Below are 19,353 nucleotides of genomic sequence, written 5' to 3'. Positions count from 1 at the left end.
CAAATCCTGTCATTTGCAAGAACACGGATGGAACTAGAAATCATTACGTTAAGTGAAATAAACCAGGCACAGAAAGTCAAATGCCCCACAGTCTCACTCATCTGCAGAATTTAAAACAAGTGGAGTGATCTTATAATGGTGGTCACCAGAGGCTGGGGAGGGAAGGAAGTGGGGATGGGGGAAGGCTGACCAATTAGCAGCAAGAACTGGGGTGCTACTGCACAGTAGCGTGGACTGTTGAAAGCCATGATGTACTGTCATTTCGTAGAGCTAGAAGGAAGCATCTTGGAAGCTTTCATCATAAAGAAAGCTAGAAGGAGATCACCTTTCCATATTGGGGTTGTAGGCAGAAGAGCAGATGACATATGTGAACCATGCAGTCTTTTTAAAAGGCATCTGGCAATACTATACTTAAAATGCAAATATCCTTTTAATCCATCTCACAGTGCCATGGATACACTGTGAAAAGGCACTAAGTACTAGGGCAGCATTAGTGTAGTGGCCACCACAAGAAGCCGTTAGTGCCCATACATGGAAGAATGTCACCTAGGCAAGGTCGTGTCTATCATACTTTTGTGTCTATGTGATGTTCTCATATCCTGGAAGACTTTTTATCAAACAATAGAAATATATTCTTTCTTACAAGAGTGACTATCTACTGGACTCCAAAGTTTACCTCCAACCTCAATTTTTCTCCTCTGATCAAAAAGCAGCGAAATTGAAAATGATCAATCAAAAGTTAGCCAAAGCAGCAAGAGCAATGACGGCAGCCACAATGACAAACAATGGAAAGTTCTCGGGTTTGAGATAAACTGATAATTAAAATTACAAACACCTGCAATTGGAAACACTGTGTTTAACCTGTTCTCACCTTCCTGCCTTCTATTTTTTACAACCATTGTTCACACTGTAATAATTTCGTACTATAACCAGAATGTTATTATGACATGAATGTGCGTTCATATTGCAGTAAAATATGCATGTGAGGATGTAGTTAAAAGTCAGCCAAGAAAAGATAGTTAAATAAAAAACCACCACCTCAATAGTGGGTTAAATACAAAGCTAATAAAAGTAATGCAATGGTTGTAAATGAGAAAGAATGAAGTCTCACCCACTCTCACCTCTCCACCCAACGTTGCAAGAGAGTCCTGTGTGTGATGCTCCTGAGTCAAGGCTCACATTTTACAACATTTGTGTTCCTTGATGAACCACCACACCCCAGCAGTTGTCCTCAGGTCTATATTTCGACGAACTTGACCTTTCACACTAGTTATTTCAGCACAGCTTCTCAATACATCTCTTAGTTGGTTAAATTGCAACCCTGAGAATTCTTGCTTGACCTTTATTGTACAAGGGCTCCCAACTGCTGTCTTCCCTGAGATCTTTTTTCTGTGTCTGACAGGGTCTCTCCCGCCTTTGCAGCCAGCCGGCTGTATAGGAGAACATCTTGGTTCTCACTCTGTTTCTCCAAGGAGTTGGTATCTATTGATTGCTTCCCTCTCTTTTATCATTTCCTGTTCCTTTGGAGAGGGAGTATTGATTCTCCCTTTTAAAGCCTAGTGTTTTATGTTGGAATCACCAAGGAAATATTTCTTTGCCTGTAAGTGTGTAGCTGCTCCAAGGACATGACTTGGCATTAATCTCTCTGTCGCAATCTGTTCCTAGCATATAGTCTAATAGTACAATTTTCAGATTCAGGTATGACTTATTTTTGAAATTTTTATTAATTATGTTATGGAAGAGAATTCAGTTCTATCTCTCATCTTTTTTGAAGAAGAATTGTATGTGTGCTAGATAACTTTTATAGCTACCATTTTTCACTTAAAAGTCATTTCACTCATGATGTCTTTTATATTGATGTTGTTTTCTGTCATTTTTAAAAAATTTCTGCTGCTTGCAATATGATTTTTATTTCTCTCTCTTTCATTGTTCTTTTATTATTTATTATAGAAACATGTTTTTTTTCCAAAATATTTAATGAGAAGTACCTATTTGTCATATTAAATTCATTTGATCTTCTATGCAAAGATTCAAATTAATTAGAGCATTTGGAAGCAGTAAATCCCTTGAGTGTCTGTCATACTATTTGGGGGAGAGTCCAGTCATACAGATATCAGCTGTAGAAGTAAGAGTCCTAGAGAATAATGTGGAGGCGAATGCACCTGTTTGGAGACGGGTCATGTGTATAGGTGGCATAAGACAGGTGATTCTTGACAGCATCAGGATTATTGTCTTATTCTTGATTACACCTTCAGGGTCACATTGAAATCTTCCACACATTACACTTTTGCTCAACATTGCTTGACTAATCAATGAGAAAATGTATCAAGAGCAGAAATCAGGGACAGATTATTCTAGTCCAGATGTTTGTGCCAGGTCACAGGACATCCAGGTCTTGCTTTGCATGTTCTCTTTTCCAGTCTCTTAGCTATCTACCGAGAGTATGGTCTATTCATTTTTTTCCCCCTTTCTTCCCTTCCTTGCTTCTTTTGGTCCTGGGGATTGAGCCCATGAACCACATCCCAAGCTCTTTTATTCTTTTAGACAGGACCTCACTAAGATGCTGAGGCTGACCTCAAACATGCATCACTCCTGCCTCAACCTCCCTAGTCACTAGGATTATATTCCTGTACTACCATGCCTCACACTTTCTAATTTTAATAAAATGCAAGGAATAAAATGCCATCAAGATTCAACACAATGACTCTTATTTTCATCTTAATGGTGAAAAAAAAAAAGAAACTTCAATATCCAGTAACAGATTAGGTTCCAAAGAATAAAGCTTCTACTGAAAGTAGCTAAAAAGGCTGGAAAACCCATAATGCATCAGCTTGTAAGTGTGAATGAAATGGAAGGGATTGAGAAACTCTTGGGTCAGACAGGATATGACAGTGTGAAACTGAAGTCAAACAGAACCATGACATTGGTTTTAAAGAACATAATTTGTGAAGCTGGATGAATTTGTTCATCTGTATCAGATCTTTGTAAGTCTTGGAGTAGGTGGGAGGAGTCCAGTGCCTACTAAGAGGACCTTTTTATCTTATCTGGAATGCTAAACTAGCTGCAGAGGGACTGCAAGCAAAATGTGCCTATTTTAACCTTGCTGCTGACCTGGGAACTGGATGACCCCTCTGAATTTGTATCCAAAAGCAGACTCTCATTCAGGTTTGCAGAATGGCTTTATAGCTCTGTAGTCTGAAAATATCAAACCCATGATTTAGAGTAAAGTTATTCTGGAATTTTATTTATACAAGGGTCTGAGAAGAAACAAGTACAAAAACTCTCTGTAGGATTTCTAGTCTTCCAGACTTCAGATAAATCATATAAAAATATTTATAATTAAAACTCACTCAGTGAGCACGTTACTACATTCAGAAGGAAAGAAGATACCAGACACCATGAGGGAGAGCCAGCAGAACAACAGACTGCAAAGACTGATCTGCAAATGCTTCTGTCACTAAAATTATCCAACACCAAATACTAAATAACTGCATTCTGTATATCTAAAAACATACAGTTTGAATATTTTTAAAAGAACAAGAGTCTATCAAGATGGGGCAAGCAGATTTGAAAGAGAATCAAATAGTGCTGCCAGAGATGAAGTAAAATCAGAGTAATTTTTAAATAGCAAGTGTAGTGTCAGGCAAGATAAAGCCGAAAGGAAAATTAGTGCTCCAAAATATGTACATAAGGAAATTACCTCCAATTTAATAGATGGATAGATGGATGGATGGATGGATAGATAGATAGATAGATAATTACCAGAAGTCAGGGAGAGAGAAATTGACAAAATGGCATTAAAGAGATTCTGTGCTATAAAATACATTCAGCAAGGTTAAGAAGATTATTAAAATATAAATAATATTCTCTGATCACACAGAAATTAATGGAGAGATCAATTTAAAATATAGTAAAATTCTATGTACTTAGAAATTAGTAAATATTCTCCCCCAAAGAATTCATGAGGCAAAGATAAAAGATAATAGTAATTAGGAATTTATAATTATACATTATAAATTAATTTATACATTATATATAAATTTATAATTAAAATTATAAATTTTGGAGATAGAAGTAAATTGGTACTTAAATGAAAATTTATAACCTTAAATAATTTTAGAAGAAAAATATTAGAAATAAATAGCTTTTCATCACACTTAAAAATGAGATAAGAGTAAAAGAAACAAAAAGTTGTGCTTTTAAAAAGAATAATAAAATGAATATACCATTAGTGAGATTAAGAAACAGCAAATGCATTAACAGAAAGGAATTAACATTAGAAAATAAGGAATGAAATACAAAACATTACTGTAGGTATTCCAGACTTCTAAAATGATAACTGTGTGTTAATCAGCTTCACTCCATTGTGACAAAACACTGAGAAAAGGGATACTTTCATGTATTAGCCTTGGGGAGACATTCAAGACTCAAACCACAACACTGTGATTAAAAACAAAACAAAAACATTTCTTTGAAATTAAATTTGAATATTTATAGGAAAGAAAACTTCCTAAGAATTATAACTTACCCAAAGAGTTAGATTAATTAATTTAGAAACCTAAATTGCTTTATGTCTGATATTCTGAGACATATTATAATGTCTTTTTACAAAGTAAACTCTGTGCTCAGAAAGGTTGTTCTGTGAGAATATTCAAAACAAGGGGAAATAATTCTAATATTACCTAAAATTTCCAAAATATTGAAAAAAAAAATAAAGAACCTTTCCAAGTGAATATTACCCAAACTTTCCAAAACACTGCAGAAAGAAAGGACCTTTCTAAGTTAATTTCATCAGTTAGTATAACCTTGGTTATAAAAATCCACCAAAGACCGTAGATAAAAATGAAATTTCCAACTCACTGTCACAGAGACTCAAGTATCATAAACAAATCTGTGCTGTCTGAATAAATAGGTACATAAGCATAACACCTGATGAAAGGGGAATTTAACCCCATGAATTTGAAGTTGGATTAACATTTAAAAATATGAGTAATCATTTCAAAAAGGGAAAGAGAATATCATGTGATCATTTTTTTGGAAGTAGATGCAGTGCTTAGTAAAATTCAATCTCTATTCATGTAAACTATAGGCAAATTGGGAATAGAAGAGAATTTACTAAATCTGACAAATGGTATCTTTCAGATACAGCCTATATCGTATGGTAGGCAGCCATTATATGGAAGGTGTTGTGCTATGGTTTGGAATGTGCTGTGGGCTTCCCATTGGTAACTCCTGAGGTTATCTGGGGCTTGGAGTTTTCCCAAGCTGGAGTCCTGAGTGTCTGGGGAAATGTGAAGGGATCCTTCTACCGGGGGTGGCCTGCTGTCTCTGGGTAGGCAAGGATCATCTTAACTCATGGGGACAAAAGTTCTCAGGCTCCTTCCTATTGGCTGTACGCTCCCTTTGGTTCTACCCACTGCACTAGTGTCTCTGGGTGAGGAAGGAGGGTTGGGCTCCTAAGGACAAATAAATCTTTCTGGACTATGCTGTTTCCTATGGTCTCTCTTGACAGGTCTACTATATTACCTTGGTAACTCACTCTCTCTTTTTTTAATTGATTTTATTTTTAAAAAAATACATGACAGAGCAACGCATTACAATTCTTATTACACATATAGAGCACAATTTTTCATATCTTTGTATATAAAGTATGTTCACACCAATTCATGTCTTGATACATGTACTTTGTTTTTTTTGCATTACAATTTTTATTACACATATATACCACATTTTTCATATCTCTATATATTGATTGTTTCTTTTGCTGAGAAAAAAACTCTTTTAGTTTGATTCCATCCCATTTATTGATTCTTGGTTTTAATTCTTGCACTATAAGAGTCTTATTACGGAAGTTAGGGCCTAATCCCACACGATGAAGATTAGGGCCTACTTTCTCTTCTATCAGACGCAGAGTCTCTGGTTTAATTCCTAGGTCTTTGATCCATTTTGAGTTAAGTTTTGCCAAAAACATGCACTGGAGGAAAGATAGCATCTTCAACAAATAGTGCTAGGAAAACTGGAAATCCATATGCAACAAAACGAAATTAAACCCCTATCTCTATATTATGTTGGTATCTCTTGGTGAGAAAGCTGAGTCTCCGTCCTTTTGGAGAGAAGTGCTTGCCGGGCTGCTTATATCTGGTGGGACCCTCCACTGGTCCCTCTTGTTGGTGCTGCCTGCTGTGCTGGTGGGGGCAGAGGGAACCCCTTCAGCCTGGAGCATTCTGCTGAATCAGGCACTGGAAATGTTGGGTCTGGGCGGTTCCTCTGCTGGGTGGTGTTCCACTATAGCCTCTCCTTGGTCTCCTTTGGATGACTCTTGTGCCACATCCACGGTTTATCGTCATGCTTAGGGGGAAGGAGGAAGAAGGAATGACCATAGCCTCTTCTCCAACTGGCAATGTCCTTAGTAGCTTTTAACCTGTGCACATATGGTGTGGATCCCACTCTGTTGCTTACAAATTTTTGTAATAACGTTAAAAATTATAAAACAGAATTCTTACTGGGTTAAATATTTTTTTTTGATTGCCTGCTGTCCCCTTAAACTTACTCCTGAGTTTTATAGGAAATACACAACGTGTTTGTACATGAATAAAAATATTTATTTCTAACTATAAAGAGGAGATCCAAAAAGCATTGTCAATAATCTGTTATCATTCACCATCTAAGCCATCAGTCCATACAAAGTTTATATGTGGTAAATTTATTTATTATACTGTATAAAATACATTTATTTATTTTATATCCTGGATATTTTAATTTATTTGGAAATATTATTTGATGTTTATCTGAAAACTACACAATAAATTGAAATGTAATTAATAATTTCTTTCTGTTGAACACATGATACATATCTGTTGTTTTAAATGTATTGTCAAGGTTTCGGCCATAACAAATCTACAAAGATAGCATTTTATCCACAAATATAAATGTGAAAACTATTTATTCTTCTCTAGCACACTTGACTATGACCCCACAGCTGCACAAAATGCTCATATGTCCTTCCAAAGGTCATATTCTTCACACTGTACCACTTTCTTTGAAAAAAAAAATGGTGATATCAAACTACGCTGTATAAAAGAAAAAAAGTTAATGAACTGTTCTAATTTTCTCCCATTATTGTATTATTTCATAAATCCAAAACAATAATTTATATGTTCTTGTTGAAATGAATACATGAAAGCAAATGCCCCCGAAATTAAAAATACATATACATATTGAAATGGAAAATACTTTCAAAAACAGGATCCAAGACTCCTTTGTGTCTGTTTATTGCTTGATTCCTTTTTGAGATTCTATTAGAGTTGTGAATATCTGATCAAAATTGAAAACAGATATCAGATTGAGGGAAATACATATCCCATTAAATTTAAAGCATTATTTTCTTCCTTCACTAAATCTCAAAATGTATGTGGACAGTAACAATGGCTTCCTTCATTTACATTGGATTATATTACTCTCAGGTTGATACAAATATTTGGGGGGAAGTAAGATTAATTGCATTCTTTGAAAAATTTATAAGAGTAACTGAATTCTCAATATATTCACAGAATTGACTTGTGGTTTTAATCTGAAATATTTTTTCCAGTGTTAAAATTTTTAAGTACCTCCTAAGAAGAAATTTCATTCTGAGGTGGGACATTGAAGACAATTTGGTTTTTTATATTTTTTTAATTCCCAGTGAATGTTGTACCTAAGAGTACACCCCATTTGGTCATCTCAAAAATCACGCTCTATTTAACGTCTGAGCTTGGACTTGTTCCCGAGTTTCCATACACATTTGAGTGGAACATGCACACCATTAAATGAAACTGGATGCACATTTCACTTGGAGAACAAAGGTTAAAAAACAACCAACATTCTTTAATATCCATAAATGTCATCATTCAGAACTCCTTGTGAAATTTTTTAAATAAGAAACATACTTGATATCTTTTTTTAATCATAATCTTCCTTTTATAAATGGGAGTAACTTCTTCCAACATTAATATCAAGGACATGAGCCTTGCCAGGAATTTTGTGTTTCTCTGGGTTGAAAGCATCCAGTCAGATCTCATAGAGCATTCACCTTTCTTCTGAAAATGCTTGGATCACAGCCCTGCCCTACTAAATATTTCCTTAATCTTTTTAAGGTTGAGGATTTTTATTTTCTCCTTTCTTCTTAATGTAGCATTAAACTCCAGGTCCCACAGCGGATGCCTTTGCACCCCTGGCCTCGTGCTGCTTCTCCTCCGAGGCTTAACTGCAGGAGGGAGCCTTATTGTTGGGTATAAACCAAGCTGGTTCAAGGGGAGGGCACAATTAGATGCTGATTGCTGAGTTGAAATATGGAGCCCAGTGTTACCATGGATTTGAACTCGAAGCCAGAAACAAAGACACAGAAGTGCCCTCAGAGGCTGGCACCTACAACCTCCCTCAGGAAGAAACCAAAACCAAAGGAAGCAGAGGACTGGCTGACTCCCAGCTCTCCCTGTTTAAGCTGCTTTAGCGATTCCTAAAGCAGTCGCTGACTGGGAACTGATGCTGTCTCTGCTGACATGATCCACTTCTGGGTTAACACTCTCCTACTTCTAAGCAGCATGGAAAAGGTTTGGAGATGAAGGGGCAGTGCTGGTAAACAATGGTAACCTAGCCTTCAGCTGTCCTTCGTCCCATCAGTCCCATTCCCCCTGAGGAACCCTAGTGTGAGCCTAGCACGTTTTGCTTGTCTCCCATGTGGCCACTGAAGACTTAATTCTTCATTGCTGTAAATACATTCTTGCATGCGGCCTGTTGCTGGGCATGAATACACAGTTTCTCTGGCTCGTCCTGAAAACCAGTTGGGTCTGATTGACATTTTTGGTTTACAGTAGACCTGACATTCTCTACGTACACTGTTTCACTTTAGCACAACAGACTCTTGTTACACATCTAATGTGTGTCAGGTCCCTGGTGTCAGATTCCTCTCTGATCCCATCCAGTCTCAAGCAGCACATTCTAAGAGCCAGAGTTTGGGCTGATAAAATAACCCCAACTCTACTCCTATTGTCTTCAGCCTTCCTGTTCTCCTCCTGTAGCTAACAAGTCTCCAAAACAGTGTATCCATCCACATAATGGCAGCTTCACCAATACAACATTATGTTTCTTTCAGTCACAGATGATGCCTCCCCTCACATACCAATTTTTGGTTTCGGTTTTATACACATTAATTTGGGAAGCTAAAAGCAATATAAAATAATTTTTGGATCTTTTATTGGTCACAATAAAAATTAATAAAAATTGAACATTTCTGGTAAAGATTATGGATCCGTAACAGCTAACACAGGACACCGTGTTCAAACCTGGTATTTGGTTTCCACTGAATGATGTGAAGATATGTAATACTCTCTGTGAGCTTTCTTTTCAACTATTTCATGTCTTACAGTTAAAAAAGCTACCTAGTAAAGATGCCTGCTATAATACTGTAAATTTTATGTATTAGGCACATCTCAACAATATCCTGCAGGTTTTTCCTCATTAAACAAATGCTGTGGACATGTTTATGTATGTTCTAATTAAAAGCAGTTATTGATGGGTTGTAACTTGCTTTAAAACTGTCTGTGGCATAAATTTCAGAAGTTTGGTTTTATGTTAATCCAGTGGCCTGTTTTCCAGGTTCTTTCTGGGTAATTGAAGGGCTGTTGATTCCATTCTCTCCAGCACAGTGATATTTTGACTATGGAAGTTTTAAGAGAAATGGATCATTTGTTGGATTGGAGCTATTGTTTTTATAACTTACGTATCTAGTGTTTAATCTTCAACTGCTTGTGGAGATATTAGAAAACATGGGTTTTTCTCTCTCATTTTTTTCTCTAGAGCTTAAGTCGGCGCCTTGCACACAGTCAGTACCCTGTAAATGACTGTTGGATTCCCGAGTGATGATTACAGCTATTATGCACACCAAACCTTTTCTATCTTGCGATTTTCCTTCCTGGTTCTCCTTCGTCGTTTACCATAAATGGTGTATTTCTTCTCTGTTTGAAAATGCAATGGTGCTAACCCAGATGGTAGTGCTCATGCAGATAAATCCCAAACCTGCTCATTCCTTAAATCCATTTTTAATTAATGACAGTGAACATTTAATTTTCATCGAAGCCTCAGCAAAGCTCAGACACCCCTCCTTACTCAGAAACTCGAATGGTAGTAGGTAGGACCGCTGCACTCCTCCATCTGGACATTAGCGCATTCATCAGAGGTGTTACTCACATCCACAAAATCATTATGTTGCACAGTCTTGGATGTCACCTGCATTAGCATTGATGGTCGCTCATTTTCACACACTTGTTCCTCTCATGAGACGCTTTGGTTCACAGGAAGTCTTGCCTGTCACACAGGGTCCATTACTCATGCCACAGGGTTTCTCCAAATGACTTCATCTGAAGACTGAAAAAGCCAGGGTGCCATGGCTTTTAACCACTCCCTGAATCCCATATGAAGTGGCTCAACCGCCCGTCCACCCCTAGGCAGTAAGACTCCAGGAGCTGGTCACTTCAACGAGAATCTCACTCTCTTGTTGAAACAGGTGTCATGTCAATTTTCTCTCCCCATCTGCAGACTCTGGCAACCAGTGATCCACATTCTGCCCCTATCATTTCACTGTCACCAGAATATCAAATAAATGAAATAATCCAGTCTTTAGTTTTGAGAGTTGGCTACTTTCATAAGCCAAATGCATTTGAAATTCAGTGATTTCAGGATCATCTACATCCCAGCCCATCTGTGTCAGGTTTCGGCTCTCCTTCTCTGACCTCTCCATCACCAGTGATAACTAACTCAGTCTCCATGAAGTGTTAGATGGCACTGCTGGGTCATTTGTATTACAGGTAATCTTGGGTGACCACACAGGTGGCCAGGGCATGGTCAGCAAGCAGTGAGTTGATTTTTAAGGCATTTTAATAAGTTGGATATTAGCCATGACTTAAGAATTCAAACAACAGACAGGGTAGCTACTGGTGGTGGTAGGTTTTTGCCCTTTTATTTCCCCGCAGTCCTCTTCTTCTGTTTTGTGTGCATGTCCCTATTTAACTGTGAGGAAAACACATGTCACTCTGGTAGAAACTAGTAATTCTAGAGTCACCAGAAAGACTGCAATTCGAATTTTCAAATTCTCTGCTTCACCACGACCTTTATTCCCTCCCCCCATTTTATACTCGTGGAAATTATGAAGGGGAACTGCTTTCAGCTCATTCATCATCTGTTGCTACGAGGTCAGGAGAAGTCTGGTTTTAAAGATTATAGAATTTCAGTTGGAAGAAATTCAATTAAAAATCATGCTCTATCTGCAAAGGATTTACAAGGAGAAGAATGCTCACCTCTTTCCTGCGAAAAGGCCTTGCTCTTGCCCTATTTGACAAGACTGAATTTTACTCTGATGTCAGTTTTTAGATGTATAAATAAGAGATAATGAAATCCACCCTTTATTTTGGATGCACATTTCTGTGAGTTTTGACAAATACATACAGTCAGGTCCCCACCCCTCTTATTTTGAAAATCAGATCAGGTCATTTCCATCCTACCAAAAAGTCCCCTTGCAGACATTTGTGATCAATTTTCTCTCCCCATCTGCAGACTCTGGCAACCAGTGATCTACATTCTGCCCCTATCACTTTGCTGTCACCAGAATATCAAATAAATGAAATAATCCAGTCTTTAGTTTTGAGGGTTGGCTACTTTCATAAGCCAAATGCATCTGAAGTTCAGTCATCTTTAACCTGGCCCATGACACCTGTTTCAACAAGAAAGTGAGATCCTTCTTGAAGTGACCAGCTCCTGGAGTCTTACTGCCTAGGGGTGGACGGGCGGGTGAGCCAGTCCACATGGGATTCAGGGAGTGGTTAACAAGGAGGAGTGAGAGGACAGGTGGACACGATGGAGTGAGCATGCCAGGAAGCATCCTTACTCAGACACCCTGTGCCCTGGTGTCAAGGCTGAGCAGCTACCATGCTCAACCACAGCAGATGCCCATTTCTGCCAGAGGACCAGGACACAGGTTCCTAACTCTCATTTCTGCAGAAATGACTCCACTAGGGTTAAGCCTGTGACATACTCAGATTATAAGATCACCGTTTCTCAAAGTGTGATTTCAGGACCATCTGCACCCCAGGCCACCGGGAGGTCATGTAATATGCAGGTTCTGGACCCCCTTTGGACGTGTTGAACCAGAATGATTGGGAAGAAAGCAAGTAAGTGTCTGGACTTGTGATGAGCTTTCCAGGAGATAGTTAAAACACTCCATGTTTTAGGTATGACAAATATTGATCTCCAAAGGACTTGGGTGGAGGGGATAGAGGAAGAAAGGCAGCTGTGAATTTGTATCTAGTTCCAGCCTCTAGAGGGACCCTTCCAGGAGCTGAAGCTTATGTCATTGGGGAGGTAAATTAAATTAGCAGTGTCTCTGCAAAGGCAGAGAATGGGAAGGGAGAACTCGTATTTTGAACTAATATGTTAATTGGCAATATATTATAAAGTTTATACTAGAGAGATAGATGTAGATATAGATAGAAAAATAGTTGGCTATAGGCAGATGATCAAACCCAGTACTGTAGGCAGAGTAATTTGTATCAATATTAGATTTAGTAATTGTGGAAATGATATAATCATCAGAACAAGATTTTAAGTGAAAGGTTTTGGATTTTGTTTTGAATAAAATGCTTTATTTCATCATTTGATGTGGTAGCAGCATCTTTAAAGATATGTCGTACATTTACTAAGTTTTATGTTATATGTAACATTAAAAGCACTTGAGGAACTACAATCTAATAATAATAATCTAGTACATTAACTTTTTTTTCTTGGTACTGGAGATTGAACCCAGGGACACTCTACCACGGTGCTACATTCCCAGCCCTTTTTATTGTTTATACTGAGTCAGGGTCTCACTAAGTTGTTGAGGTTGGCCTTGAACTTGGGATTCTGCTGTCTCAACCTGTGGGGTGTCTGGGATCACAGGTGTGTGCCAACACTCCTGGCTCCTGATACATTAATTCTTTTTTTTTTTTAAATTGTAAATGGACATAATTTCTTTATGTATGTATTTATTTTTATGTGGTGCCGAGGATCAAACCCAGTGCCTCACACATGCTAGGCAAGTGCTCTGCTACTGAGCCACAACCACGGTCCTGTGATACATCAATTCTTAATCAACACTCCTAAAGGTTATTTCTTTGCATTCTCTCTTTGTCTGTTAAACAATGCTTATGTATCATAAGTTTGTTTCTGATTTTCTGATTCTACATACTTAAAGTGACTCTTAGTCTGTAAATATGAATAAAAACGTGGGTAGAACTAGGCTGTGTGGAATGAAAGAGCATTCTAAATTTGAGTGCAAGGGTTAACTTGAAAATACAAATTACAGGTCATCATTGTTGAAACAGCTAAAAGGAGCTGCAGACCATTTTCTTTAGCCGCCAAAAGCCAGAGCAAGTGGGAAGAAGACCTTTGCCCTCGGGACTGTTTTGTTTCTGTGTCCCACCCCAAGCTCAACCCAAATGAGAAACAGACCTGGGGGCTGTTCCAGCATTATTTTAAGCCGCACACAAGTGACTTTGGTTTGGTGTTGTTTTTGTGGCAGCATAAATTAACAAGGTGTCAAATGAACATCGTGACCCCAACTTTATCTCCAGCCGACGAAATCGGTGACCTGGGGGAACAGGCCCTCCTGAAGCTCAGCGAAACGGCACGTGGAGAATCCACAGGCTCAGCTGGTCCTGGGGACGCGGCTGGCCTGCCTCCGCGGGCATCTGGTAAGAGCACTTCCACGCTCCGAGGTCACGCGGCCTTGGTCTCGGGCGGCCCCACTGCCCACTGGTCATATTGGCGACCTCTGCTTCCTCCCGAGTGTGGCGAATCTTCCATAAAGAAAGCGCCCGCTCAGCTGCAGATTTGCTGGGCGCAGCAGCTGCCCTGATTTTGGAAGGCGCGCCTCTCCGTCTCCCCTGGGCATGTGGAACAGCCGAATGCAAGAGTGAAAACTGCCAAAATGCTAATCACGGAGAGAGAAAAAATAAATAACACCATCCAGATGGGACAAAGTGGGCATATTTCAAGTATCCTGGGGAACTGTGCAGTCTATCATTCGTGATGCATGACACGCGGAGGAGCCTTGGCCCTGCACAAACACACTGCCCAGCATATGCCACGGGGGCACAGGCAGAGCCGGCCGTAAATCTGAGGGGGCCCTTGGCCCAGCTTTGCGCTCAGGGCTGCGGCTGATTCAGTGGGATCCGGGCTGCAGTCTGCTCCCTTGGCTGCCCATCAACTCTGCGGCTCACCCCACGGGGCAGAATCCCAGCAGGCGAATTCACCCCAGTGAAACTCAGATGCTTTTCACAGCAGGGAGACTGCTGCTTTGAACCGGCCTCTGCTGCCCTGCGGAGCCACGTGCCAGGTGGCAAGGTTCCCCCAAGCCCCAGAAGTTGTCCTGGGCCTGCAGGGGCAGAGCAGGTTTGGGGTTTCCACACTCAGTTCTTACCCTCCGTCCATCTCTGCTGATCCATTTTGCAACAATAAATTCAGGTGATCTGAACAGTGGCACCAAGACACAGGCTCCGGGAAACACTGAAATCCACGAATTACTAGGGAACTGTTTCTGTGACTGTGGAAGATATACCTCTGCAAAGAATATTTGTTTTTCAATTGGCATATAATAAATGTACCTATTTAAGAGGCAGCATGTGATGTTTCAATTCCTGCATACCTTGTGTACTGTTCAAATCAGGGTAAACATCTACCTTCTCCAACATTTATCCTTATATTTGTGCTGGAAACGTTCAGAATCATTTCATCTAGGTTTCTTGAAATATGCTGTGCATTATCTCTAATAATCTATAATCATGCTCCAGTGTGACAGAACACTGAAGCATACTTCTCTCTAGTTGTTTCTCGGTGCCCATTTGGAAGATGTTTCTAAGAGTTATTATTCCTTCAGCTTTGCTCAGGCAGACGGTCCTCCATGATAAGGAATGCCAGTGTAACGCTATAGAATATGACCCACCACAGGAGTAGAAGTGCAGTGTGTTGAAAACTTTTATGTGCGTCAAAGAACACTGTGCATAAAGACGAATTTTAAAATGAAGTCACTAATATGTGTGTGATATGGTAAATGTTGATCATATATTAAAATGTATCAAATGACATAGTTTAATTTTGTGAAGGATGGCTAGCAGGACACCACGGTACCTATGTGTACATTAACATGAAATTGTCTTAAGTCTCAGCAAACAGAGCATGATGATCATATGGCACCATAGTGTATCCCCTTAACATCTGTCTCTTTTAACTTTTTTTGGTTGTTGTTGTCTTAGAATTTTTTATTAGCTATTATCATAATTCACCATAGTAAAGCCAAAATCTTAATGAGTCTTGTACCTCATACAGACAAGAGTTGGAAAAATGAGACAGGAGTTGCCTGACATCATCCTTTAAGGGTTTGAAATCAAGTTCCCAAAAGCTCTAAGGTATAAGAAATAATATCTTTTAATTTTCCATGCACTAAATTGTTAGGGTCTGTAAACAAGTCAGGATGGTGCCTGGCATTTTGCAGAGGGAGTGGTTTGTGAAGTAACGCCAGCGAGCCATTAAGTGTGGAGATTCCTTATTGGTTGACTGCTGTATCTAGTTTATGGTAATTAAGATAAGCTGCGTGGAATGTATATATACCCCTCCTGTCCTGCAATAAACGGCTCCCACTCCTGCTGTATCAATATACACAAGTTCCTCGTCACCCCCCACCCACCCCCGGTTATTTTGCTGTAGCTGGACTGCGGCACTAAATTAACTCCTACTTTGTGCCTACATCTTTGGGTAGAAAAAGCAAACTGCAGTCCAGTTTGTTTCCCTGAGCCCTTTGCTCTGGGTGGCTTCTATGTTGAAGACCTTCTGTGGGACCGTGCAGGAGTTGGGAGCAGCCATTCTTGGTTACCATCACCATGGGCTGGCAGCTGCTGAGCTGTATTTCTGCCTGCTCCGTAGACTTCAACCCACCAGGAAGCTGTGGTTGTGTCCTTTGTATCCCACTGAGTTCCAGTTCCAGTCCCAGCTCTCTCCCTTCGGTTGCCATCCACCTGTGAGAGCCTACGGAGATTTGGCTGCTTTCATTCACTGGGCTAGGACCTGGGAAACACTGAACTCTCCTGGGCTACGAAAAGCCCTTTGAAAGTTCTTCATTCCTCCAGGGTGTACAGGAAATCCTTCCCATAAATATGCGGAACTAGTCAGTTTCCTAGAATGCTCTCTGGCTGGAGAATACAATTCTGTGCTTTTAGACTTCTAAACCAATCTGGGAATTCCAGTATTCTCCTCATCTCAAATGGGCTCTGAGAAAGGGCAGAGGGTACAGGGAGGGACATTCTCACACATTTTTCTCTGTTCTTCTTCTTTTTTTTCCTATTCTTCCCACCATCCTCCCATCTGGAAATTTTATCTAGAGTCTAGAAGTTAAAAACATGTCTCTGATATTGTGTTCTAGTAGTCTTTCAAGTCTCTTTTCTTCTTAGGTCTTGGCTTTTGGTTTGACTTGGTTTGGAAAGTCAAAAGCAAGCTCTTCTCTGTGATCCTCAGCCTGGGGCCTCTGCTAAGGTGACCTGGAAGGGTGCCTGTGTTCTAGTGTGGGTGGGGCTGGGTTGGGGTTAGGATGTGGGTGGGGGAGACGAGAGGCTTAGAGAAGGTGGGAAGGCCTGTTGGCTATAGATCAAACTATTTCTCATGATACTGTGGTCTCATCTGAACGTAGTTTTAGGTTTAATCACAGAGAAGAAGTACAAAGTTCGGAAAAGATGACAGGATGGGGGTCATGAGTACGTGACCCAAATTAATGAATTTGATTTTTAAAATGTGCTTTGAATTTAGGCTTTTGTTCAGTTTCCACAAACTAATTACATTTAATTTTCACAGAGCCATAAACTACACGGAACATTGAACAGGCTAGATAATAACTACAGGAAAATGTGCAGCTCTAGCTTTTGTTTTGGACATTTTAAGGTTTCAAAGTATATAAATGCTACTTAAAGTCTACCCATAGCTTTTTTTATCATAAGAATTTGTTTGTAATTTGTAGTATCCTAATTCATTTTGTTCCCAAGGCATAATGAATTCTTTAAATTCTCTTTAGAAACACTTTCCTCTTTGTCTACCTTTTGGTTTTACCCTTGGTCATTAGGGTCATTAGTTGCCCTCCAACCTGGCTCTTAGGTAACCCTGAGTGCCCTCCAAGACGCCTGGCCTTCCCTTGCTCCTCCTGAGGCTGCAGGTGAGCTCACAGGTGGGCCAGGCATCCCGCATAGCAGGTGCAATGTTGGTGTGAGAGGGAAAACGAGGCTGAGGTGCCCGTCGGGGTTCACTTCCCAGTGCCCGAGGCTAAGAAAAGAGAAGCGAGGTATCGGGAAAGAAGCTCCCATTCCGTGTCCTGCGCCAGACACCTTAGAATGATAAAGACTTACGAGGTCATTTCCATTTTGGTCTAAACTTTCAGATAGTTAGATGTCTGAAAGTTATTACTACGTATGGTTTAAAGTAAATAAGTGTAATGATAGTCTTTTGTGTTTAGGCTGAGGAGGAAGGAAAAAGGGAAATAAATGTGTGTCACTTACTAACGATAGGAAACCAATTCGCATTTATACTTTTGTTTAATATTTATTGACCTTAATACCCACCACACATTTTTTGGAGGGATTATTGACTCTAAATTGTTGAGCAATAATAGAGGTAAGGCCTTGCCTGCTCTGGATTTATGATCTCATGGTAGAAGTTTCATTCATTGCCTTACAACTCAAATAACATTGTAATTGTGGGAAGTCTGTTGGAGGAGAAGATGTGGGGCTATATTCTTTATAATTTGCTATTCCAAGAGTTGGGTTGATTGGGGAATGCTGCCAAAATCTGCAGGAACATTCCATCTAAGTCAATACTGACATGCAACTCATCAGCACTAAGAATAATAATGAAAGATGGGTTGCTTTCAGCAGCCACCCAAGTTCTCTTGGTGCCTACCTACTCTGGCTGTCCTTCTGTCTCCCCAGGCCTAGTGTGGACCATCCCAACTCAGACCACATGGCGATGCAACAACAAGTGGGTTGCCCCTTAAGCCTAGCGTCCCTAGGATAGTGGTCCAGTGGCTGGCATGCACTCTGGTTGTTCCGGAAGCTACAGTTGTTCAATATTTTTCAGTGTAACATTGGCAACAGAAAAGTCTAGCATAAAATTTTCTGAAAGGACCTTATAACTTCCAAAAGCACTTTAGGGTCGGGGGAAGATTACAGCTCCTTAACAGATATGATCTGTAATAATATCTATATGTCTGTCTATACATTCATATGTCTTCTACTGGTTGTTTCTCTGGAGAGTCCAGATTGCTAGAAGGTGCACAATTTGGGTTTGAGAAACAGTCTGACTTTGGTAGAGAATAAATTAATGACTATCAGAGTAACATTGAAAAGACCATTAGGAGACTAATGAGTTAAGAATAAAAGGAGTTTGACCTTCAGCATAGTTGTTAATGGGAGTGGCATTACCCTTCAGGGACCGTGCTGGTGATTAATGAGAATGTTTTTGTTCTGTTTGTTTTGTCTTGTTTTGGTTGGGTCCAGGTTTTCTGGGCATATCTTGCAATTTGTAGGACATTTAAATTTAAAGGGAGAATTATCTGTGTTTCACAAAAAACTAGAATGTCACACTCCATAGCAGAGACTTTCACATAAATGAAAAATCTGCCTAGCATCTAGTTACTTTTTACATGCAACACAGTATTTTTGTGTGATGTAAGTGTGCACTGAGTTTTCCAAAAATGCATCAACTATGAAAGTGGAAAGATAATTATATTTCAGTTTGCTTGGCAAATTACTGAGTTTTACCCTTTTTGAAAAATCAAACCACTGAGGGTAATGTTCCTCATGGTATTTGCATCCAATACAGTGAACCTGTGTGGCTTGCAGCTGTCATAGTGACAGAACTTGGTGCAGGTGCAGACCTCTGATAACACTGCTCAGTCTTCAGTCTAGCCATGCCTGCCATTTACATGTTGAAATCCATGTGGATTTAATAGAACTTATTTTTAATTATATATATTTCACATTACAGTTAAATATCTTCTTGTTTTCAAAATTTGAGTATAGTTTGGTAGTATTATATATGAATTTCAGTGCATTAAAGGAGAGATTATGAAACACTTGTTAAGAAAAGAAATAATTGTCGTGAGACCATTGCAATTGGATGGAAATGTTCAGGGACCCTGAAGGGGCTCCACCTTGGAAAAACAACATGGTTCAGTGTTGGTGCACATGCCTATGAAGACAGTGGGAAGAGGGACTAGAATAGGGAAGAGTCTGGGCCAGTATATAAGTG

The sequence above is a fragment of the Spermophilus citellus genome (assembly GCF_964194105.1).
Source record: "Spermophilus citellus genome assembly, chromosome: 5".
In the NCBI taxonomy this organism is placed as follows: domain Eukaryota; kingdom Metazoa; phylum Chordata; class Mammalia; order Rodentia; family Sciuridae; genus Spermophilus; species Spermophilus citellus.
Note: the sequence above shows the minus strand (reverse complement) of the source record.